At 34.0% G+C, this 25,736-nt stretch overlaps 1 long non-coding RNA gene across 1 annotated transcript; it reads left to right on the top strand.

Moving 5' to 3' along the window:
- Positions 1-3,260: 3,260 nt before the first annotated feature.
- LOC150033210 (uncharacterized) lies at positions 3,261-3,995 on the top strand. The gene is made up of 2 exons (XR_016524086.1): positions 3,261-3,525; positions 3,599-3,995. It is a non-coding gene; the product is annotated as an uncharacterized LOC150033210 (long non-coding RNA).
- The last annotated feature ends 21,741 nt before the right edge of the window (positions 3,996-25,736 follow it).

Below are 25,736 nucleotides of genomic sequence, written 5' to 3'. Positions count from 1 at the left end.
ATTCTTCAAATTCCTTATCTATAGATATTTTTGAAAATCCAACCCATACTATAAATGGTCTAAATTTAAAAAAAAAATGATTTTTTTCGATTTAAGTTTTAATTAGATCAATAATTCATATTATGGGCATTTCTATTACAGTATACTCGTCCTTTGTCAATAGTTTTGATATTTTTATTAGTAATGATATACAAATTATTTTACTGGAGAAAGTTCTTTTATTTCTATTGATATGCAAAGTTGAAAATAGCACAAATTTTCAAATGTATGATGTGATGAGTGATGAAATTTCAACAATGTTAGTCCTCGTCGTTTTTAATTTATGGCTATTTGTCTACATGATAATTAATAAAAAGTCAGCCAATCAAGTAATCAACATTTATCAATTATTACATTGAAAATATTAGATGGTTTGCTAAAATTCGAACATAGAAAATTATACTTTTCACATGTCAAAAAGAATTTTAAAATAATAATAATGCGAGGTTGAGAATTTTGATTATAAAGATAGTAGTATTTGATGGCGGATTCTGAACTTGACAGGCTAATGGTCTCTAGATTCTAATGTTTGTATTTTGTATGCAGTAAGTCTTTAATATATTCGAAAATGTTAAAAATTAAAATATTATATCGAATATAAAATTTAATTTTATATTTAGTATGTCTCACTCCAATTAGACATTATTTTAAGAATCAATATATTCTATTAGGTAAACAATTGAAAAATCAAGGTTTAATTGGACACAAACGCAAAATTTCTGTCCAATAAAAGAGTTTATTAAAAATCTTGAAAATGTTTTAAACCTCTTACATAGAAAAAAGAAAAAATAAATAAAAATCTAGAGATTTAGGCTCCGTTTGGGATTGTTGTAGCTGGTAAAATAATTGCTACCGGTTGTGATCAGATGCGAAAAGAAGTAAAATATTATTTGGTAAATTTTAATTTTAAATTAAAAGAAACTAGTCACGATATTCAATAAATCAATACTTAATTAGTTTAAATTAGTCATATGAACTAAATGAGGTTTATTATTTCAATTATTTTTGTATGGACAATTAATTTATAATTTATTTAAAATTGTATATGAATTAAATGTCAGCTAATTTTATTTAGTATTTGATGAAAGTTTTTTTTTAAAAAAATCTTTTAAAAATGAATAAATTAAAATTTGAAAATATATATGAGAAAATATATTATTATAATATATTTACTTTAATTGTTAAGTAATTAGTAAATTTTTAGAAAAACTAAATCTAAAAGTTAGTATCATTAGTTAAAATTAAAAAAGTGATTATGATAGATTAATAAATAATTCATTTGACCAAATAACGTAGTTAGTTGAGATTTCTCCTTAATCATTTTTAATCATTGAAAAGGTAATTTCAAAGGAAAATCGATACCATTTAAAAAATTATGATTCAAATTAAAAGTCTAGAGATTTGAATTAGTAATTGTTTTTTCCATAAACAAATCTTTAAATTAAAAAGTTAACATTCTACACAGCACGTGCCATTCTCTAGTTCTTAAAAACAATATTTGCTTAAATAGTAATAATATTTTAAGTAATAAGTTGGCTTTCGCTAGCTTTACTACTCTTGGAAGACATGAGTAAACTATTATCATATCAAGATTCTTAACAAACTATCTAATAATTTAACCATCTTAACTCCCATTAGCGCACATAAAACTTAAAGAAATAAAAATAAAAATAAATAAAATAAGGCCAAAAGCCAGAAACTCAATTTCCATTGGGCATGTTTATTCCGTAAGTTTATGTTATGTATTTAGGCAAATATTGTGGACTTAAATATGTGTTTCACAGAAAATCTGAATTTTGTGCAAATTTTGAAAATAACATTTTTTTTTTATGTTTTCATCGTATCAATATTTCAATTTTTCAAAATTATATTTTAAAAAAGTAAAAATATTTAGAAATTAAGTATAATATATGTGATAATCTCAATTCATTTTTTTAAAATTAAAATAAGTATTATGTAATATATTATAAATTATATAATATTACAAAATAATAATTAAAAATTCTTTTAAACAAATAACATGCTCATAAGTAAATTATTAATAGTTTATTGTTAACTAATATTTAGTGGGCAACAACAGTTAGTTTGATGTTCTATAAATAGGGCAATGATTAGCTATAGTCTAGCTTGCATCTAATCTCATGCATCCTCTCTTAGTATATAGTACAAAAAAATCAAAATAATTCGACTTTTTTTAAAAAAAAATTGCCACATATTAAAATTTTATTGGACAATTGCTTGAGCTGCACAAAGATAAATGCAACCCATCAGCATATAAGTTTTTTTTTTCCCTTATAAATACAGTATCAAACATATTTTAAACAATTGTTTAAATTATAATTAAATTTCTAATTCTACTACAAAACACAAATATGATAATATGAAATACAGCTCTATTTTAATTGATAATCCTTTATTTTTAAGCATCTATTTTCAGATTTTCTACAAAAACAGGCCCATAATAATCCCATTTGTTTTCCTGGTTTTTCACTCTTTAAAACATATGAAACCCCTTAATTTTTGTTGCTAACTTTTTATCAATTAAAGGATTAGTGAGTAGAAATTTAATAACATATATATACATTGATCCTTGAACAAGTACAAATCTCTTCACACAATAATACATATTTTTTGTTTTCACTTCTCCCAGACTTCATTTTACTAGAGTGTTCAAAGTCTTCGTTTCCAATTGTTAAATTTTATCCTCTCCATTTAAAAAATTCAAAATCTTCTATTGAAGAATTCCAAAAAAAGAAACAATAGTTGTCAAATCTATAAAATCCCACAATATTTTGGACGATACAATGCGGTTTTTGATATGTTGCCTACAAATTGGCAATCAAATACATTTATAGTTTCCAATCTATACAATAACTATTATTAAAGACGTAGTGTTAGTGGCAAGACCAAGTCCATCCACAGGGAAGTGAAACATTTGAAACATTTTGACTCAATTGAGTTGTTGCTCGACCCCAATCAATGATGACTCATTCAAATTGAAGAAACTACAAATTTAATTTTCATACATGTTAAATTTGTACATGAAACATCATCTTAATTTGATGGTTTGAATCCAATTTAATGTTTCTAACAATGAATTTAGCCTACACAATAAATTTATTTTTATGTTTTAAATATTTATAAAAGCTTTACTTTCTTTCACTATAAATATCCAACATATATCAAATACATATTGTTAGAAATGTTGTGTTAGCAATATTTGTTTAAATTTGGTAAATATTACTTTGCTTGTCACTCTATTTGTTATGTCAGATAAAGGGTGTGTTTTTGGAAATGTTGATCCTATGAAATTTTTTTTTTTCCTTATGTGGAAAATTCTTTCTAGAGTTGTTCATTTCCTTTCCCATTGTGCATATTTAAAGGATTTTCATTGGAGTTTGAGATTGGACATTTTGAGGATTATTACGATTACCATTGGCTTGGGAGAACATCTTCACAAGTGTGTTTATATTTGAAGAAGCAAAGGTATAGTTTCTGTAGTTTAAGTTAGAGATTCACTATGTACCGTATTGTTTGATTCATTATCAATGTTGTGAAGGCATTCTCAAACTTAAGGGGAGCAGTTATTCAAGTGGAATGATCTCCATTTGAAAGGGAAAGATAAAGTTCAAGTGAAGGGGAATCTCATGGCTTAAGGGAAGCTTAGTCTCTTGGAGGGGGATTTTAAACATAGGAGGAGCCTAAGTAGTTCTTCATTCATATTCATACTTAGGGGGAGCCTAAGTTACTTAGAGAGAGTCTCACTTCTAGAGGAGCCTAGTTGATTGATTGAATAATTAAGTTCTACGGATGTTACTGTAATCATGTTGTTGCTATAGATAAGTACTACATTGTAATTTCTTATCATTTATATTAGTGAAGTTATCTTTCCTTGGCACACTACCCCTCAGAAGTAGGTAGTATTTCACTGAACCGGGTTATCAAACTTTGGTATTTCTTTTGTTTGTCTGTTTATTATTATTTATTATTTTATGGAATGTTATAACTTTGTTCTTACCAACATCATGCATGAAGTAGGTATCCTCTATTTAATTTCAATTTGTATCAGAGCAAGTCACCATTATCTTTGGTGTTGTCATCCTGTTGTTGTCCTATGGAAAGTGTTAAAGAAGGATCTACCCAGATATTGTGGATAGAACTAATTACTCTTATTAGAAGGTAAGAATGACAACCTTTCTGAAGTCCATTGATTAGAAATCCTGGAAATCAGTGATTGTTGGTCGGTCTCACCTTCAAGTCGCAAATGGCTATGGTGAGAAACTTCCCAAACCTAAGGTTAAATGGATTGAAGCTGAAGACGAAGCCTATATTAGAAGCTCTCGAGCTCTTAATGTCATATTTACTTGTGTAGATATAAACATACCATTTCATCAATACATGTATGTCTGCCAAAGAAGCTTGGAATATTCTTGTCGCTACTCATGAAGGTGTTGGGATTGGTGTCCTAAATCTCCTTGTATTCTCGTATAAATTTTGTTTAAACATATTTTTGTTATAAAATAAGTGTTATTTTTATGAAAATAAGTATTATTTTATCACCATATACTCAATCAAATAAACTAAGATCCTAGGTTATTTCATGTAATTTAAACAAGTATGTAGAGACATACAAGTGGATCTTGTTTAAATAATAACCTAAACAATCTGTAGTAGATGGGTAAGGTTGGGTACCTTATCTTGTGACACTACGGATACTACCTGCTTTGTAGGTGTTACAAGTATTGTAAAGTGCTACAAATGACCTAATTCTAATCATTCATATAGAGACATGTGAGCAGGGTATCCTATACAAAAAGTTTGTATAAGACTAGACTACGAAAGGATTAGTCTCATTATATAACACCGTTCATAATAGAGACTTATATTTCACTAGGATGACCATAGATAACATGACCTCAATCCTGAGTGAGTTGTGAACTCCTACCTATGAGGGCAGTCCTTTGATTTGTATGGGTGAGAGTGGCTAGATCGCCAACTCAACAAGCATACCATTTTGGTGATTCGTCTAATTGGGAAGTTGGGAACACAGCTACACAAGAAGAAATTCACTCCTTCCCCAAGGTTGGGATAAGTAGATAAATTGCGCCCTTAAGGGCCGATTCTGGGACTTGAACAATGTGGCGCCACACTCTTTCCTGACCCGAAAGGAGTTTAGTCATAGTTGGACTATGATTTATTGTTCATTAGAGAAATCAGTTGTACTTAAGGTGTTAGATGTAATTACAGGGGCAAAACGGTCATTTTGGCCCAACTATACTTTTGAGAAATTTGTGAAGGGTCGTCATACTGTTGATTGGTTATAGCCAATGGACACTGAAATATATCTATAGTGCAAAGAGTGCAGCTATCGATCTTTAGTGGAGTGCCCCACAGTTAACGGATGGTGAATAATTTAATTAAAGAGTTTGATTAAATATTCATGTATCGTTGGAGCTTCAAGCTACAGGTCCATGAGCTCCCCTTAGATTAATTTGAATTTTTCAAATTAATTGAGAGTTTTAATTGTATATGATATAATTAAATTATTTTAATTATATGTGATATAATTATTATAATGTGTTTGACACATTATAGCTTTAGTAAGAGGAAATAAATATTTGAATATGATTCAAATATTAATTATATGAATGGATTCATGTGTTAAATTTAATATAAATATGACTTATATTAAATGTCATATGAGAGATAAAAAAAACTATAGGTTGTACTATATATGGTACAATATTAAAACTATAGACTATATGTTATATTTGATATAATATATCATTTAATATATATTATATGATAAGTTAGTTATCATATTTATATATATTAAATGTCATTTTAATTCTTTTTTTAAAAAGGGAAGGAGTTATAACTCCCTTCCTCTCTTTTCTCTCTACTCACGTAAGTGGATGTGAAGGTTATTTTTACTTTGAGATGGGAGAGTATGAAACCCGAATCTCAATTTTCCTACTTAAGCAAGTAATTAAGCAAGTAATTAAGGGAATTAACTAAGTATATGTTAAATCTTGTGTTGAAGAGAAGGAAAATTCTAAGTGTTGAATAGAATTGTTAAGTAGCTTTGAGTTGAGCCTTATCTAGTAGAAATTCGGCTAAGTAGGAAGTCAAAAAGAAACCATGCGTTTGGTGTTAGGAAGCATTAATGCATAAGGCTCTAATGAGGCTTAATGGGTGGAAATTTGACTAAGTATTGAAGCCTAGGACAACCAATCATTGAGGCTTGTGAGGCATGGGCGCATGGTTATGTGTTGGTCTTCACATTGAAGGGTGTCATGTTGACTAAAATGTGGACACATAAAGGACTATGCGTTGGTATAGGATGTGCGGCCAAAAAACCAAGCATTGAGTCAAACTATGGTGGACGCATGTTAGCCGAAAGAGATGGCATGAGGCACTGCCCAGGCGTTGGCATGATAAAGGTTGCTCATGCGTTGGGATGATAAAAGGTTGCATGAGCGAAAGCGACAAAGCTAGACAATGAGCGCAAGACGCTAGGCATTGAGATTGGGCATGCGCACTGACTAGGTATGCGCGAACATGAGCGCTGGATGTTGGAGCGTTGCATGCATAGCTTATGACGCCAGATGATGGCACTAGACGATAACGCTAAACGATGGGGGTAGGCGCTAGATGATAAGCGCAAGCGCTAGGCGATAGACGCAAGCTCTAGACAATGGCGCTACACAATAGGCGTAAGCACTAGACGATGGGCATGATGCACTAGACGATGAGCGATAGCAATATCACTAGACGATGAGCGACAACGAAAGATCACTAGATCATGAGCTATGCGATGGGCGCAAAGCTAGACGATTGAGGTTGGGCGTGCATTGAGGCATCTAGGCAATGAGCTATGCGATGGGTGCATAGGGTAGTGTTTATGCATTGATGGGACTTGCGGTACACAAGGCTTGCGAAGTTAGATGCTTTGGTCTTGTGCACTCAGCTATAGGCGTTGGCAAACAACAAGGGAATGCTAGTGTTAGTCATAAAAGTATGCGTTACCAAGAGGCTAGGCGATAGTAAGACAAAACCATGAAGTGTTGAATTGAGACCGAGCATGACCCAAGGGTTGGTATGCGATGGTGTTGTATTACACGCCAAGGACATTCGAAGGGATGTGGGCACATAAGACAAGGCTAGAGAAAGTAGCATGCATTGGAAGATTGTGATGGTCATAGTCCTAGTTGAACACATGTGCCAAGAGTGAGCCATGCAAGAGGAGAAGGGTATGCGGCCAAACAATGACTTGCGATGCCTTGAGGTTAGTGTGGCACAAGTGATGTGTTGATGAGAGAGATATCGGCTGGTAGTGGCTAACCGAGAAGAGGTTAAGCTTAATTTAGTAGGAGGTGGACAAATAGGATTTCATGCAAATGAGGTATGCATGAGGAAGACAACGCAACTTCATGCAAGTAGGAGGTGGATGCACCAAAGAGCATGCAAACCGAATAGGTTGAGTTGGATGAAGAAGAGGCAGACACTTTAAGCTAGTGGTGGCAAAATAAGGCATTGGCAGCCTTAGTGGTGAACGCCTGGGCATGCAAGGAGCAGGACATGTCAACACTAGGTGAAGTGGGAACGCCTATAAATAAGGGCAAGGACTTCACTTCAGTTCACAAAAACATTTCCACTTCGAAGATCCCTTAAAAGAAAAGTATGTGAGGATAGATTCGGAGGAAGCCTTTTGTTGATCAAAAGGGGCATGTATTGGCAGCAAGACCATGCATTGATCAAGTAGTTCTAAGAGGAGGAGATGCTATCAGACAGTGAAGTCTTGAAGTAGCATCAAATTGGAACGAGGAGTGCTTCCAGACTACTCGTGTGTTTTGAGTGATTCAAAAGCCAATTGAAAGCTCAGAGAGTTTAGTTTTTAAGACAGGGCTGCCAGAGAAGAAGCTCAAATGAATCAGGTTGGAGAGTCAAGAAAATACAGAAGGGTTGTGCTCCCGGGTAAGCTTGGGCTAGTCTTGATGATTTGAGGATTTCGGCCAAACCACGAGAAGTTCTAAGCTGAGATTTTGAGATAAGCCTCAGACAATTTTGAACTTGTTTGTAGAAGGAAGTGTCTCAAAATAAGATCTAGAGTTATGAGTAATCTAAGCTTGAAATTGAATATGGAATTTAGGGTTCAAAAGGGAGCTCGAGGAAACCAAGGAACTTCTAGAGAGAAAGGTTCCTACCCAATCAAGGTGAGTGTTTATTCTACTATTTGTATGATTGATTCCTATGTATATATGTGATTATATACATACATACATACATACATACATATATATATATAGGTTATATTTGAATTATTGGCATAATTGGGAAATGTATTTTGTCTGAACTTAATTGTTGTTGTGTTGTTGTCATAATGCATGTGTAATTGTATTTGGAAATTGGATTTGTACCCGGAATACTGTTAGCATGCTTTATAGACATTTGGCTGGGATTTTCAGGGTATCTGGCTTGGAGTGTCAGCGTATCTAAGCATGTCTAGCAGGAATTGTGGACATGTGCACATTCGGTAGATTATAGGGTGCTGAGATTGTGTCCACGTTAGTCATTGGGGGTTATTCACGGATAGTACCTAGGGAAAATATATGATCATGCCAGGGATATCCAGCTGACAGGCTGGGGAGGTTACATTCTATTATGTGATACTTGTTTGATTCTGGAATTGTTTTCCCAAAAGTGAATTGTTTTCCCAAAAGTGAATTTCTAAAATCAAACCTATTTTCATATAAAATTGCCACTCACTGAGCTATTTAGCTCACGTTTTCCATGTTTTGTTTTCTTCTCCCCCCCTCCCAGGTAGCGGAGGTTGAGAAGTTCCAGGGTGTTGCTAAGGTCAAGATTTGCCATGCCACAACCACACTTTCGGTTTTAGAGTTGTTGATGTAAACTTTGTAGTTATGTCTGGGAGTTGTATAAACGTTATACTGTTTGTAATAAAATGAGTTTATTCAAACAAATGTTGCTTATATCCTTGGTTTAAATCTTTAAGAGTGTAAAAAGATTCAGATGGGCAGTAGGTATCACAAAACGGTGGTATTTGTTATCCTCACACCTCCTTTTGGGTTCTAGAGGTGAGCTTGGGAGGAGGTGTGACAGAGAGAGTCTCCTTCTTCTGAAAGATGATGATGATCATTGTGTGCCAAAATCGTTCTATGAGTTTTGGTGGGTTGTTAGTGAACAATCTGAACTCTTCATCTTCTCTACTCAAAATTTTCCCTCATACCAAAATAGTCAAAACCCACCACTCGTGGGTTCTCTATCTAAGTATACCGAGGAAACCATTGTGGTAGTGTTCGTATATTGATCGAGGGATTCTTGAAGAAAGTCTTTCAAGTGTTCATATACTGATCGAGGGATTCTTGAAAAAAGTCTTCAAAGGTAAGGGTTTATGAAATTCTAAGTTTTCTTTTATTAAAGCATGCTGTAATTTATATAAATGCATATCTTGTTATTTCTTTTCTGTAAAATTTACATTTGATGGAAAATGAAAATTGGGACGATCTTGCTTCCGCTCAAGGTTATCTTCAAAATGAATTCCTTCAATTGGTATCAGAGCCAGGTTGTTGGTTTTCTGATCCTAAATTCCATTTTCTTATTGATTCGATTTTTACAATAATGTTGGGTTTTAATATTCTGCATTCTTTACATGATTCATGTAATGAATGATTTAGTAATGAATGTGGTTTTGTTGATGGATGTTTCAGGATAAGATACTTAGTTTTCAGGCTTTAATCATTTACAAATTTGGTTTGTAAAGGCTTCTGTTTTGGGCATAATTATGCTATAGAGTCTGTATTTAATGTTTTTGAGTCGCTCGTGCTGTTCCTGGAGAGCTTCTATGAGGATCAAAGTAGTTCTACAAGATTGTGTAGCTTTTGCTAAACGATCGTGTAGCTTTTGCTAAACGATCATGTAGCTATTGCTATACGATCGTATAGCTTTTGCTAAACGATCGTGTAGCTATTGCTACAAGATCGTGTAGGTTTTACTATACGATCGTGTAGCTTTTGCTAGAAGATCGTGTAGCAAGTTTATGCAGCTTTTGCAACTATTTTGCTACACAATCACTGTAGAGATTTCCTTTATGGCGGTTTGGTTTGAGCAGTTCAAGGCTTGGTTCACTTGTTTCGAACCGGATGACTCTTTTTCTTGTAATATTTAGCCTTTAAGTTCTTTTTAGGTGTCCCATCCCAGTCCATTAACTATTAGATTTAAATATACATATGATGTATGTTTTTTCCTTTTATGGTATATTGTATGTCGTACAGTTTTAAAACTCATCATATGTGATGCATTTATATTCATGCATCATTTTATATTATAAGTGTAATAATAATATGCATGATTTAGTTTTATAACATGCCCATGCATTATATAATATAAGTATTATACTATATGCTTGCATCATAAATAACATAGCCATGCATCGTTTATATTATAATTGTTATAATATATAGTTTGAATGTATGCATGTAATGTATGTTATTTAATTTCATTACATTGTTATATATAAGTGTTATGTATATGTGGTAATGAAATGAATATTGCATGATGCATGACATTACATTAGGTAATCTTATAAACGTTTTAATTTTATAATGTATGTCAATCAATGCAATGTAGGTTTTAATTTGTTTCATCTAATTTATAAGAGTTATAAATAAATGAAATTAGAAATTAAAATCAATAACTAAGAGTTGCATGCAAACTTAGGTAAAATCATTTTTTAAAATAGTTTTAAAATATGGTTCACATAGACCTAAGTTCACAAATTTCTAATGAGATTAGAAATTAGATTAATCGTTTTTAATCGATTTAATAGGATTAAATTGATTTCAATAAAAGATTAAATTTGTAGCAAACATATCTATCCTTTTGTTTAAGGCGGTTTTTGTCTGGGGGTACTTAAGATTATTTAAACGTCGCACCCCTACTTGGGAACCTACCTAGAAAGATGAATTAGATAGATTTACCACAAGCATGCAATTTTTTATGAATATTTGTTAAAGTGTTTTATGAATATTAATAAAAAAAAATTGTTTAAATTTCCAAAGTAAATGTTACTTTTGGGAAAAATTAAACGGTCACTTAGTAAAAATAGTTACCCGTATTTTTCTAAGTTAATTAAACCCTAGGTTGTTAAAATATTCAGTGGGAGGAAAAGTTGTATATGATATGTCAAATTTTCCTCTCACGTTTCTCCTTTAATATTCTCACCATGAGACTCATGCTTGGCCTTGAGGCGCCCTGGGAGCGTCCCCCTTCGGATGGTGTTTGGGTCAATATCTAGGTGAATGGAGAGAGCATTTATAGTAGATGGTAGAGGAATGTGTGTCAACATGTCCTACGGTCTCTTTCATTGGTATGCACAGTGAGACCTTCTTGCACAGCCTCGAGGTGCCTTGGGAGCGTCCCCCTTGACCAAATAAATGATGACTGGCTGTTATAGGAATAAGAGTTATTCAGGTGTAATGATTGGTTGAGAGTTTCTCAATTCAGTGAAAGGACAACTGAATACCATTCGGTGGCTTTTATCCTAAATAAAATTAGATGTTAAATGGGGTTCATTTAGATTTTGCTAAATCTGATTGGATTTTTTAAGAGTTGTGCTAAAATCTAATGTAGATCAATGTGTTCATTTTTCAACAAATATGTCAAATAGTGTTTTTCCGTTAGTTGCCTTTTCTAGTTTGACCGATTTCAATTACACGATGTGGAAAGAATCCATTAAAACATTTTTCGTGAAAACGACCTCAAAATTGTCATGACTGAGGATTGTCCTCAAGTCCCAACCCTTGATACAACACGAAATGTTCATGATGCATATGAAATGTGGACAAAGGCTAATTCTAAGGCTCGAGTTCACATTTTGGCAAGCATACTTGATGTGTTGGCTAAAAGGTTTGAGAGCATGGTCACTACACGTGAGATCATGCAATCAATGCGAGAATCTTTTGGATGAAAGTTCTCATGATTCAAGAAAAAATGGGATTGATGACAATGAAACCAATAGTGTCAGTTCCCAAGATAATCTCCAGTCCATATTGAATGTCAAGGGACTAATAGAGAAAGCAATTGTTGCCAACTCTGGTGAAGTTTATCAACAAGGATTGTCCTTTGAGATGAAACTTGGAGTTTATGACTTCGGTTGTGGAGCTGATCCCACTACTCTCCAAAAGGGGAAGAACTCTAAAGAAAATAAATCTAATTTATTTGTATTGGAGACGTGCTTATTAGAGAATGATGATTCTGCCTGAATAATTGATTCAGAAGCTATTAACCACGTGTGTTCTTCCCATCGAGGATTTAATTCCTAGAAACAGTTGAAAGCTAGAGAGATGACTCTTAAAGTCGGTACTGGTGAGACCATTTCAGCTATTTTTGTAGGCAAGGTTAAGTTATTTTTGGACAAGAAACGATATATTATTAGATGACGTATATGTAGTTCCTCATATCAAGAGGAACCTAATTTCTGTTTCCTGTCTAATTGAACAAAAATGTTCCATATCCTTCTATGAGAATAAATTGTTTATTTTTATGAATGGAATGAAGTTAGGTTTTTGGTTCAATGGAAAATAACTTATATGTACTGAGGTCGTTAGTCACAAAAGTTATGCTCAATACTGAAATGTTCCAAACAACAACAACTATAAAAGACCAAAGGTTTCTCCTAAAGAAAATGACCATCTTTAGCATCTAAGGTTAGGTCACATCAATTTCAATAGGATTGAGAGGTTGGTGAAAAGTGAACTTCTAAATGGTTTAGAAGAAAAATCTTTACCAGTATGTGAGACATGCCTTGAAGGCAAAATGACCAAACGACCTTTTACTCGAAAAGGTTATAGAGCCAAAGAAACCTTGGAGCTTATACATTCAGACATTTGTGGTCCGATGAATGTAAGAGCATGAGGTGGGTATGAATATTTCATCTATTTCATAGATGATTATTCTAGATTTGGGTATCTATATCTAATGCGACATAAGTCCGAACCTCTTGAAAAGTTCAAGGAGTACAAGACTGAAGTTGAAAACTTGTTAGGTAAAAAGATAAAAACACTACGATCTGATCGTGGTAGGGAGTATATGGAATTAAGATTTCAAAACTATTGATAAAACATTGAATCACGTCCCAACTCTTAGCCCCAGGTACACCTCAACAGAATGGTGTATTAGAAAAAACAAACATAACCCTATTGGACATGGTTAGGTCTATGATGAACTATGCTCATCTTCCTGACTCGTTTTGGGGATATACAGTAGAGATTGTAATTTATATTTTGAACAATGTTCCCTCAAAGAGTGTTTTTGAAACATCTTTTGAGTTATGAAGAGGTTGTAAAGGTAGTTTACACAACTTCCGAATATGGGGATGTTCAACCCATGTGCTAATGGCAAACCCCAAAAAGTTGGATCCTCGTAAAAAATTTGCCTATTTGTAGGCTACCCCAAGGAAAAGAGAGGTGGATATTTTAATGATACAAGTGAGAATAAAGTGTTTGTATCGAAAAACGCTACCTTCTTAGAAGAATACCACATGAGGGATCATAAGCCATGAAGCAAAATTATTTTAAGTGAAATTTTTAATGAATCTACTGTGACTTCAGCAAGAGTTGTGGAAGGGGTTGATACATCAATAAGAGTTGCTAACGTCAGTTCAACTAGTCATCCATCTCAAGAGTTGAGGTTGCCTCGATGGAGCGGGAGGTTATGAACCCACCTATACACTACATGGGTTTAACAGAAGCCCAAAACATCATAACTCATGATGAAGTTGAGGATCCATTGTCTTATAAACAAGCAATAGAAGATGTTAACAAGGATGAATGGATTAAAGCCATTAATCAAAAAATGGAGTCCATGTACTTCAGTTTTTTTTCTAGGAGCTTGTAGATCAACCTGATGGTGTAAAAACTATAGGTTGTAAATGGATCTACAAGAGGAAAGGAGGTGTAAATGGAAAGGTACAGACCTTTAAAGGTATACTTGTGGAAAAGGGTTATACCCAGGTTGATGGAGTAGATTATGAAGAAACTTTCACACCTGTTGTCATGTTAAAGTCTATTAGGATTATCTAGTCCATAGCTACATATTATGACTATAAATATGGAAAATGGATGTCAAGACTTACTTTTTGAATGGTAATCTTGAAGAAACCATCTACATGAATCAACCAGAAGGATTCATTCAGCAAGATCAAGAGCGAAAGGTTTATAGGCTTAATCTTATGGATTGAGACAAACATCTCGATCTTGGAATATAAGATTTGATGTGATTTGATGTTGCAATAAAATATTATGGCTTTGATCAAAATGTTAATAAGCCTTGTGTTTACAAGAAAATCATCAACAGCTTAGTAGCTTTCCTCGTGCTGTATGTGGATGATATTCTACTCATTGGCAACGATGTAGGTTTTCTATCTAATGTAAAGAAATTTCTAGCCGCCCAATTCCAAGTGAAAGATTTGGGAGAGGTGTAGTTTGTTCTAGGGATCCAAATTATAAGGGATCGTAAGAAATATTGGCCTTGTCTGAGGAATCGTGTACTGACAAGAAGGGTTTATTACCTTTCAGGCATGGAATTGTATTGTCAAAGGAACAGTGTCCTAAGACTCCTCAAGAGGATGAGGAAATGAGATGAATGTTATGAACTAGACCCGACATTTGTTATGCAGTAGGGATTATCAGTCAATATCAGTCCAATCCAGGATTACATCACTAGACGGTAGTCAAAACAATTCTCAAGTATCTTTGGAGAACAAGGGACTATATGCTTGTGTATGGAGATAAGGATTTGATCCTTAAAAGATACACAGACTTTGACTTTCAGATTGATCGGGATTCTCGAAAATCCACATAAGGGCCAGTGTTAACTTTGAATGGAGGCGTGGTAGAATGTTGAGTTTACCATTGCCCATAAACCCATGCCTATGAAAATAATATTTATAAATCACTGAACAAACTACTTATACTAACTGGCAGTACAAGCGGAAAGTCTGGGGTCGAACCTCAAGGAAATGCGGAAGATTAGTTCATGAAAGCTCTTTTTCAGTTAAAAGGATAAATTGGGGGGGGGGGGGGGGGGGGGGGGGGGGGGGGGGGGGTGTTGGTGTGGATGGATAATTGAAATTGCATAAAAATAAAATGCGAGAAAAGTAAAGATAGAAGCGTAATTAATTGAGATGTCTTAGCTTAGAGGAATAGATTTACCCAATGTAATTTAGATCATCGACCTAATTTATGACTTAAATTTCTTGTTTATGCTTAGCTCAATTGATTGGAATCCCAACAAATGGTCCTAATTATCTAATTAATCAAAATACACATAAAACGAATCTGCTCCATACAAATTAACAAATCGCATTAAGTTCAAGAGATTACACTTAGATGAGTGTTTAATTTCCAACGTTTAATTAAACAATCAATACGATTTTTCTCTAGGTTGCTAGGAACAGTCGTTTTTGCCTAACTAACATATTGCTTCCAATAGGATTATGCTATAAATATTTATCAGATATTACAAGGTAATCTCGAAGCGTTAGAATCATACGACAAAATTATTGGGTGTCAATCAACAATTAAAATCGTGCAATTCATACATATAGATTCAGATCAAAACCCATAAACAAGTTTTAATGCATCATTAAATTGAAATCTCACAAAATTACGTCGAGTTCCTCTGAATCTCTAAACTAAGAAACCAAAATCTTACCTTCCCATGGAGGATGAGAAGCTACAATTCAGCATGTACTCGATAAATTACTGAAGATATTGAAAATTGAAGGATAAGGAAAAAGGATGAAGTCTAACTCCAGCCTCCATCGATTCGGCCTCCCAAGTTCAACATAATTTGACCTAGGGCTGAGGAGAATTATATATAGTTGCAACGTCGATGCGGTCTAAAGGAAAGATAAGAAGTCCAATTCATGGTCCAACGCTCACTTTCGCGCGCGCCTCATTGCTTGTCCATCAATCGTCTCAGCGTCGTAATGCTCTAAAGAAGTTTTGCAATGCTGATGCTTCTGTCTTTCAGCGTTGAAGTTCAAGCATTGAGATGCATTGGAACGTTGGCGATGATTCAACTCCGAAGCATTGTGACGCTTGGGATGCATTGCAACGCTCAAATTAACTCCAAGCTGTGGTAATTTTGAATGAGCGCCTGACTTAGGCCAATTATGAGCGTTGTGATCCTCTAGTAGGGGCATTTTGGTAATTTTGATTCTTTTGAAGCCCGGATGCTCAAATTAACTCCAGATTGCTTCAAATTAACCCTATTTTTACAAAATGATTAATTTTACCTCTTGGTTGCTCGATACCTACAAAATAGGAAAATAAATGTGTAAAATCCAATAACGAGCCTGAATTAAGCTAGGAATAATAGCTCTTTTTAGAGCTATCAAGAAGCTATAGTATGGCAAAGCATCAAGCAAGGATGCATCGCAAACTACATTATGGAAGCCGAATACGTAGCTGCTTGTGAAGCTGCTAAAGAGGCTATTTGACTTAAGAAATTTCTTACTGATTTGGAAGTTGTTCTGAATATGTCTTTTTCGATTACACTTTATTGTGATAATTGTGGTGCTATGGTAAATTCCAAAGAGCCTAGAAATCACCGAAAGGCAAGCATATAGAGTGGAAATATCATTTGATTTGGGAGATTGTGCATCAAAATGACATGATTGAAGGAAATTTTCGAAAAAGAACCTTTGAGGACCCAAATTTCATTTTTCATTGAATGTAAGTTTTACAGTAAAAAAAGAACAAGATATGTATTTTCTTAAATTATAACATGCTTTCAAAAAAAATACTTAGGGTTTCAGAAACCCTTACCTTTGAAGAACCATTTCTTCAAGAACTCCCTCATACAAGCCATGAATGGATCACCTTCTCCATGTGGATCTCCTTCTTTGAAAGGAACACCACCACTTGAGAATCCTCTTTATTCTCTTGGGATAAAGGATTCAAGCAAGAGTTGCAGGCTTTGCTTGAATCCTTAGAAGAGGGATGGAGATGGAGAGGAGGAGAGGGAAGAGAACTTTTCTTCTCTGTTTTTGTTTTTCCAGAGAGAATTCTTCTCTCAGAGAGAATTGAGGAAGAAGACGAATCTCCAGCCAACTCCCACATAAATTAATTGAGAGAATGAGGGGAGGGAGTTGTAACTCCTTCCCTTTAATTAATTTCAATTAAATTAATAATAATAAAGAATATATATAATAACTACTTTATTATATATATAAACTATATGTTATACCAAATATAACATATAGCCTATAGTTTTATATTACATCAAATATAACATAACCTATAGATTTTATTTTCTCTCAATAATACATGGCATTTAATATAAATCACATTTATATTAAGTTCACTTATATGAATCTCATCCATATAATTGATATTTGGATCATATCCAAATATATAATTCCTCTCAATATAAATCATATTTATATTAAATTTAATTACATGAATCTCATTCATATAATTTTATTTGAATCATATTCAAATTCCTCTTATATTACCTTAAATTATAATGTATCAAATACATAATATTAATTATGGTCACATATATATTTAATTTAATTAATTATATCATATGTAATTAATTCCCTCAATTAATTTGAACAATTCAAATTAATCCAAAATTAATTCTCAATTAAATCCCTATTGAGCTATAGAGAGGACTTTATGGACCTGTAGGTTGAAACTCCAACGGTAATCGGATAGTTAATTAAACTCTTTAATTAAACTACCCAACATATGTTAACTGTTGATCATTCCACTAAAGATTTACAGCTACAATCTTCGCACTACTGATAAATTTCTGTGTCTATTGGATATAACCAATCAACAGTACGATGACCCTTCCCGAATTGCTCGTAAGTACAACTGGGCCAAAATTACCGTTCTTTCTCTGTATTTACATCTAACTTCTTAGGTACCACTGATTCCTCTAATGAACAACAAGTCATAGTCCAACTTTGACCAAGTCCCTCTCAGGCCAGGAGAGGGTGTGGCCACTATATTTAATACTCGGAACAAGTCCTTAAGGGAGAAATTTATCTACTTGCCTCTTTATTAGGGAAGGAGTGAATTCCGTCTTGTGTAGTTGTGTTCCCAGCTCTTTAGTCAGACGAATCTCCAAATTTGTAGGCTTGTTGAGTTGGTAATCTGACAATTCTCACCCATACAAATCAAAGGACCGCCTTTATGAGTAGGAGTTCACAACTCACTCAGGATTCTGGTCATGTCACATATGGTCATCCTAGTGAAATGTAAGTCTCTATTATTAACGGTGTTATATAAAGAGACTAATTGATGACATGAAATCTATCCATCGCCATAAACTTGTAAATACATAAAATGCCATAAACTTGTTGATGTACAATGCATTCTAATCTTATGATCTTATGTCATATAACACGTGGAGGAATGATGACTTTATTTTCTCTATGCGACACTACTCCTAGAGATGCGTTATTAATGAATGTTCTTATAGTATGTTGTGCGTTGTTTCCTTACGTTGGAACCAAGTATAATTCCACCGCAAGTTTCTCGGTGTGAATCTGAGGTCGAACACAGGGACTGTTTTAGGTTAAATGTGTTACATTTTTTATATATGCGACCGGGGTTTTTCAATTTACGAAAGGTGTGCATACAGGTATTTAAAAATGCGATAAACTAAAGACAAGCGATAAAAATGTGATAATAAAGTAAATTGCGATAAAGTAAACCTAAGCTATGATGATACAAGATACATGTTAAATGATACAAGATACCGAGGTTGAGACTGACTGTGAAGATTATACAAAGAATCATGTTATGCGGTGGCAAGGCTTATGTGCAAAGCAGAAAGAGAACGAATAATTAATACAAACGTGGAAAGTTCCATAATTGCGTTAAAGACATAAGTACGGTTCCGCTTTTCCCTTGGCGTACACCTCTCGGTGATCGGTCGCGTTCCCATATCTCTGTGGTGAAACAAGGATTAACTAATGAACGCAAGGTTGCTTCCATCTCTGGAAGTGTTTCTCGCTATAGCTAACGCATTCTTCTAATCTTCTCTCGACAGATCAGAATGGCATCTTTACTTCTGCTCTCACAGGTGAAGATGCCGTCTAGCATACTTTAGCTAAACATCTTTATTTCTTTATCATAGATTAAATCACTTGTTTAATTCATATTAATCACTAAGGGATTAAGAAAACATCGTGGAGAAAACGATTAATGGAGGAACGGAAGTAGACAGAAAGATGGAGATGAAAATGATCGAGACATTTAACTATATGATCAAGCGTTCGATACATGATTGTGAATGAAGAGATTAAGAAAATAAAATACAATTGATGAATAAGAGTTAGAAACAAATATAGATGAGTGCCAATGTCTTGACACAAATATGGATGGAGAGGTCGCTTACCGGCGTATGGATCATGTGGAAGAAAGAGCTTCCCTCTCAGACTTGCTCGTTTGGTAGCAGGGATTAAAGTACAGAGCTTCACGGCGGGGATTTGGCAGATTTGCACTGAGACTCACCTCTCGGCCTTGTATTTTTTCTTCCTGGATTTTTTCTGATCAGCATTCAGCTCAACCTCTCTCTCAATAGCCTCGTATCAATTATCCCCCATATCAAGTATATTTTTTCAGTGAATTCTATGAGGGTATTTATAGGTGAAAAGCTTTAACTCTCTGACTTGTGGACCCCACTTTATTACTATGAAAATTTTGAAAATGGTGGAATAAATATTCCTTCTGTTATGCAATCAGTCCGTCGAATATGCACAACGGTTAGTTGTACACGTGTCACAATCCTTCGCATTTGCGTTGCTCAATTGCATCTTTCGATCGTATGCTCGCATGCAGTGTTGTTTTTATTATCACATGCGGTTGAAGTTCAGCTCTGGATTGATTGTCGCATGCGCCGTCATTGCGTTGATCGTCTCTTCATTGTTGATTGACGGGCGCAATGCGATGGAGATGCGTTGTTCAGTTTCTCTTGATCGCAAGCGGTGACTTGATTTCCTGCAAAACATAATAAAAATATGCTTTTCTACCATCTTGATGGTTTAAGTGGGCGTAATTGCAATAATTCATAATTATTGTACTTCTTAGCTAATTTTCATACAATCGACGCATATTTACTCTCTTTTGGCCGCAATATCTGAATAAGGTAGCATAAATAACTTGTATTTCTACATGTTATCACTAACCATTTCATGGTTCGGTTTTATACAAACTCTTTGTATAGAGGTGTTTGGGGCAAGTACGGAGATGAAAATAAGCAAAATAGAAGCATCCTACCCTTTAGCGTTGCGATACTGCAATTGCAGCGTTGCAACGCTGAAAGAGGAGGCAGCAAGGCACAACACATCAGATTTGTAGCATCACAATACTGCCCCTCGGCATTGCAACACTATAAAGTTTGACGTAATCGTGATAGCGTGTGCGAGGAGGCTGCAGTTAAAGCTTTTGACCTAATTTTCTTTTATACTTTTTAATTAATTTTGCATCAAGGTACCAAAATTGGTCTAATTTTTGTTGGTTAAATTAATTTAGTTATGCATTGGATGTATGTTTAGATTAATATTTGAATTCCTATTACATATTATATGTCATATAGATTAAAAAAATACCTTCCTTAGGATAAATATGTACATGCATCATAATTAAATATAAGGGTTGTATTTTATGGATGCATGATTAAATTAGCATGTTCATGCATCATGTTATAACTGTTATGTTATATGATGTATGATTACACTAAGCATGTCCATGCATCATGATATATTAAAATTGTTATAATGTATAGTGGAATGATGTATATGAATGCTTGGTTTTCATGTATGGTTTATATAAGTGTTATATTTATCAAATGAAAATGGAATTTGCATTGAGCATGACATTACTTAGATAAATATAATTGTTGTATTTAATAAATGTCCTTAGATGCAAATTTATAGATTTTAATAAAGCATTAAAAATATAAGTATTATAGTTTTAATGAGATAGTTTAAAATCTATAATCAAGAGTTGCATGAAACCATAGGTCCAAATTAATTTTAAATGGTTTAAAATTGATCAACTTAGACTTATGTTGGAATTATTTCTAATCAGATTAGAAATAGGTTGATCGTTTTAATTTGTTCTAATAGGATTAAAATGAATTTAATCAAAATATTAAATTTATATAATAATTGCCCATAAGGGACCTTAGTCTAAGGAACATTCTGTCTAGGTGGGGATATTTAAGCTGATGGAAATGGAACACATCTACCTGGGAATCGACCTGGAAGGTGAATTGGGAAAATATTGTACAAGCATGCATTAAATGATTGGTTTTATTAAAGAGTTTGTTGATTTTTATTCTGGTGAAGGCATTCATCTTGAATTTTCTACTCCAATCACTCCTCAGCAGAATTGTTTTGTTGAACGGAAGAATCACACACTTTAAGAAAATGGCTCGAGCTATGTTATATGCAGATGACAATCCCTATCAGTTTTGGGCTGAAGCCCTTAGTACAACTTGTCATATACATAATCGATTTACTCTGCATTTTGGTAATGATTCCACAAATTATGAAATCTGGTGGGAGAGCAAACCTAGAGTCAAATACTTTCATATATTTACAGTCCATGTTATATATTGGTTAATTGTGAGCCTAGAAGAAAATGGGACTCCAAGATTGATAAGGGAATTTTCCTTGAATATTAAACTAACAATAGAACTTACCACATATACAACAAGTGTGCAAAGTGTGTCATAGAGACAATTGATGTTGTCATAAACGATGCCAATGGTTCAATATCCTTTATTGAAAAAGATGAAGATGAGAATGAGACTGTCGCAACAGATGTCTGTAAAAAGAAAAATGTTGTCTCTAACATGCTCGTGTTAAAACATTTGACATTGAGTCTAATACTGAGAACAGTGTCTTCTCTTAGAGTGAAGATGATCACAATAATCCAAAGCAACCATCTCTTAGAATATTAAAGAATCATCCTCCTAGTAATATCATTGGCAATATCGACTTTGGAGTGTCCACCATAAAGAAAGAAAAGGTGAATTATCTACAAATTATTGGTAATATCTGCTTTACCTCTCTCGTTGAACAAAAAAAATGTTGTTAAGGCCTTGAAAGATGAATGTTGGAGGAATTCCATGCAATAAAAATTGGTTCAATTTGAAAGAAATCAGGTTTGGACCTTGGTTTTAGTCCAATTGTACTACGAGCGATCTATGAAGGGTTATCGCACCGTTGATTGGTTGATATGGACACAAAATATATCTCTAGTAAAGAGAGTACCGCTGTCGATCTTTAATAAAGTGCCTGACAATTAACAGATGGTGGGTCCTGTGACTAAAGAGTTTAGTCAGTTATTCACGTACCGTTGGAGCTTCAAGCTACAGGTCCATAAGGTCGCTTTGGTAGCTCAATCAATTCAAGTTGAGAATCAGTTCTTGGTGTTGATTTGAAATATTCAAATTGACAAAAGAAAATTCAATTATATATAATATGATCAGTGTGATGTATGAGATACATCAAGTGGAGGATTAATGTAAATGAGATTTACGTTAAATACCATGAAATAGAAAAAGAACTATGGTTTATATGTTTAATGAGATGAAATATTAAAACTATAGGTTATAGATATAATATGGTAAGTTGGTTATCATATATATTTATAATAATATTAATTATTGGATAATTATATCTTTTTCTCTAATAACCAATTGAGTGGGAGGTTATTGGTGGTTTCATGGTAACCGTGAGATAAAAGGAAAATTTTTTTCCTAAATTTAGTAGTTTTTTTAGAGAGTTACTATTCTCGGCAAGTACTCATGGATCATTGTCAAGTGAGAATTGGATTCACTAAACGATAGTTCAAAGAGAGACTAAACGATCGTGTAGTGACACTATACGTTAGTTCACTCAACTGGTCATAGCTAAATGATCGTGGAGCATTTGCTATACAATCATGGAGCATTTGTTATATGATTGAGCATTCATCTACACGATAGACTCTTGTCATCTCCTACTTGCTCAATCATTTACACGATTATTATTCCTCCATTCTCTTCCTCTAACAAGTTCACACAGAGCCCACACTTCTAGATTCTCACACTGAGAATACCGACGTAGCCATTGTGGTGGTGTCTTACTTAACTCGACTAAGGTTGAGGTTTTTGGAGGTCGTTCGTTAGGTTCATGATCTTAGAGATCGTTGGGTTCATGATTTTAGAGATCGTTGGGTTCGTGTTCGCTGTGATTGTGCTGTGTTGCGGTCATTGTGTTCGGGTGTTCATGTGTTGTTGTCTTGAAGATTGAATGGGCGTTCGTGATTGAGGGAGTTTGAAGATGAGTCTTCAAAGGTATGTAAAATCTTTCCCTTGAATATCTTGTAAAGCTTGTTGTAATTTCGTATTTTGCATGACTTGTAAGTTTCCGTTTCGTGACTGTAATTGTTATTGTTCAATTCAAATGGAATTTGAAACGATCATTCAACTGCTCATGAAAATCCTCATGTCTAATTTCCTTCAGAAAGCATTTCATTCCACACTAAAGATAATGCAGAAATATGGAAGTTTGTGGTGAACCAACATATTGCTGTTGAGAAAGACTTCTGTAAGCAAGTTCAAGATTACATTGAGATCATGGAGTTACTGGTAAAGCTGGCCTGGTTAGGAGTGTTTTGAGTCTTGGACCTTACTATCCTCTTTTAGTTCGTCAATTTTATGTTAACCTGCCCAGATAGTTTGGTAAAATAGATAGTCCTGACTTTAGTAAGGTTCATGTTCGATGCCATTGCTCTGTTTTATGTTCTATCCTGATTAACAAATTCTTTGATAGTCAAGCTACTGAAGATGTACCTAGTGGTGGCCCTCTATGTCGATCTCATGTTTGAGCATACATGTGGTGTCAGAAGAGCCTGGCCTAAGAAGGGTCAATTACCTTGTGCTGACCTAAGTGTCAAATATGCTATTTTGTATAAGATTGGAATTGAAAATTGGTATCCCTCATCCCACGTCATGTTTGTCCAAAAGTCTAGCTAGCTTATTATACCAGATCGATACTACTACTAAGTTCAATTATGGAGTGTTCGTAATAAATCATATTAAAAGACATATCAGATCTTAGGCCACCAATTTGCCCTTGTGCTTTCCATACCTTATCTGTGAGATCTTCTTGCAAAGAAATCTTATATTCTAAATGAATCAAATGTTCATGGCTCCATTCCTCCAGCTTTTTAATTCAACTATTAGCTAAATTGCTGCAATCATGTGCCAGATCTTGTTCATTCCAAAGTTCCAGCTGCTGAATGTAAGGGTATTCAAATAACCACAAAACTCGACCAATCTGGACTACCCAACCCAAACCGTAAGGGTGGATTGAGTTAGTTTTTTTTGGGTTCGGGTTCATTTTATATTTTGAAGAACCCAATTTTCGAGTCGTTTCTCATGCTATGGGTTTTTTGGCCGGTTCAAGCTGAACCGAACTGGGAGGGCCATTTTTTTAAAAAATATATATATACTATTAATAGTTAGGGTTTTCATTTTAGCCACTCACTTCACACACCAATAGCCACTTCAATCCACCCTCTCCTCTCTCTCTGTTCTCTCCATCGACCAACCCTCTGTTTATCTAACGACCTTCTTCTCCTTCTCTATTTTCTTCGTTGTCTCTAATTTTTATGATTTTAACTCTGATTTCTCAAACTCAATCATTGTCTGACTATTTTGGCTCAATTATTTTGTTGTTCTTGAGTGTTTTGGGGTTTATGCCCTAAAGCTCATAGTCCTGTAAATAAAATATTTATTAATTAATAAAATAATTTTTTTATCATTTGCATAACATTATCCAACAAATAAGAAAATCAAAGGTTATTCTATGAAATATTGAACATATATGTAGTGGACATATGCATGGATCATTTTCAAGAAATAACCTAAAGTTCTATAGTATATGGATAAGGTTTGGTGCCTTATCTTGGTGATACTATGGATACGACCCACTTTGTAATAATTACAAATGGTTTGATTCAAATCGTTCATGTGGAGACATGTGAGTGGGGGTATCATGTACAAAGATTTTGTAAATCCGTTAATTGATGAGATTAATCTCTCTTTGTAAATCTATTAATTGATGAGATTAGTATTTCATAGGATGATTATGTGCAACTCGGTCTTAATCCTGAGTGATTTATGACTCCTGTCTTTGAGGTCGGTCCTTTGATTTTCATGGGTGAGAGTGACCCAAGTTGTTAACTCAATAAGTCGGTGCTTTGTTAGACTTCAATTAATAATTAGGGTGCTTACCTAGTTTGTTCTCATCTAGTTGTCAGCCATTGTAGAGCCTATTTTGGTCGTTGCAAGCAAGTCGTTATGAACACATAAGTGGAATGTATGCTTAATCAACAATTTCAATGATCGAAATTACTTAGGAATTCCTTTGCTCCCATAAGTAGATTTTCCAATCTATAGTTATATTTACCTTTATCTCACTTCATGCAATTTAATTTTATGCAATTTATTCTCATCCATACCAAACCACCCCCATTTATAGCTATAACTATATAATTAACTTAAGAAACGAAGCTAGCGCTTCCATGCAGATCAACTCGTGCTTGCCACTATTGCTATATCTTTATAATAGAAGTTGTTGAGTTTGTTACAATAAA

Source organism: Benincasa hispida, chromosome 10, assembly GCF_027475165.1.
Source record: "Benincasa hispida cultivar pf3 chromosome 10, pf3_genome.v1.1, whole genome shotgun sequence".
Classification (NCBI taxonomy): Eukaryota; Viridiplantae; Streptophyta; class Magnoliopsida; order Cucurbitales; family Cucurbitaceae; genus Benincasa; species Benincasa hispida.
The sequence above is the reverse complement of the archived record's forward strand: the minus strand, read 5'-3'. Positions and strand labels throughout refer to the sequence as shown.